Here is a 1,447-nt window from a genome sequence, read left to right on the forward strand (position 1 = left end):
CAATTTGGATTCTGCTAAGGTTCCAATCCAATAAGTTATCAGGTTTTATGAATTTTAAATCTAGATCGACAATTTGGATCTTGCAACGGTTAGAAATTTTAAATTTTCTCAACGGATATATAACGTTTAAAACAATTGTATTCAGAACATTTCAGCACTTAAAGTGCCGATTTGTTACTTTTTTAATAATTTTTTAAAAATTGATACTATTCGGATAAATAATTTTAATTATAAATTTTTATTGATAATTTCCCCTGATTTAAAACTCTTTTACAATATTTATCTCAAACATATCAGGCTTCTCTCTTTCTTCAATTTGTTGCACGTGCTAGACTTATTTATATTGTGGCAACAACCAACTCCTAAAATCCCTCCCACATTGAGGCCTACTCTTATTTTATTGGTTTGGTTGCTTAAGACAACCAGTAGAAGCTTACCACTTGTTTTCTACAACATTTAGACCATTAAAATAAAATTTGTATCATGATAATAGTATGCATTGTGCAACATGCAATCACATTTAAATATTAAATTTATAACTTTTTATAAAAAAAATTTCTTATCTATGCACATGTGAAAAAGAAAGATATACGTATTGCACATGGTACATATATCCTACGCTGTGTGGTTAATAATTTTTGTCGGTATTTACCTCACACCCATACGGTCCAACAAAATGTAAGATACAATACCTCATGGAGATATAAGAGAAGGAGAGCCCAAGGACCTTTAGAGTAAGGCCAGTCGGACTGTTAACATTTTCATATGTTAAGTGGCAGTCATCCATACGCAGCTGGACAACTGCTCTCCGTTTGAGATGGACTCAGCATACACACTCAAAATTATTTAATATCTATCTTACTTCACTTCACACGTCTTCCCTTCTTTGAATAGGCGACAAAATATACATTTGAAGTCATGGATGGAAGAGCCTTTTCTTATGAAGACCAAATTTCTATGGGGAAATTAAAAAAAAAAAACTTATAATTAAAATTATTTTTCAAAATAGTATCAATTTTTTTTTTTTTAAATTATCAAAGGGCAACAAATCGGCACTTAAAGTGCCAAAAATTTAATTTTTTTTACAAAAAATATTTTGAATACGATTGTTTGTGAATATTATATATACTACAAGAAATATGATTTATAGTGACAAACTATTGCAAATTATTGTGATGGCCATATTTTAATTGTCGGTATAGGATCTTTTGGCGACGACTACATATGCTGATCATCGTTACAAGATTTTTACTGGAAAAACACGCACGACTTCCCCTTCTCTATTCACACTCTCAAATCTTATTAGAAGTTTTTAATCCAATAAGTCAATCTTCCCTTCTTTACTTTAATCGAATCTCTTTTTTTTTTTTTTTATCATTTTTTTACTTTTCGAATTTAAAATCCAATCTCTCAAAATCGTTTAGGGTTTTTGATCATGAATTCCTCA

Source organism: Akebia trifoliata, chromosome 11 (genome assembly GCF_017979445.1).
Source record: "Akebia trifoliata isolate Shusen 1 chromosome 11, ASM1797944v1, whole genome shotgun sequence".
Lineage (NCBI taxonomy): Eukaryota > Viridiplantae > Streptophyta > Magnoliopsida > Ranunculales > Lardizabalaceae > Akebia > Akebia trifoliata.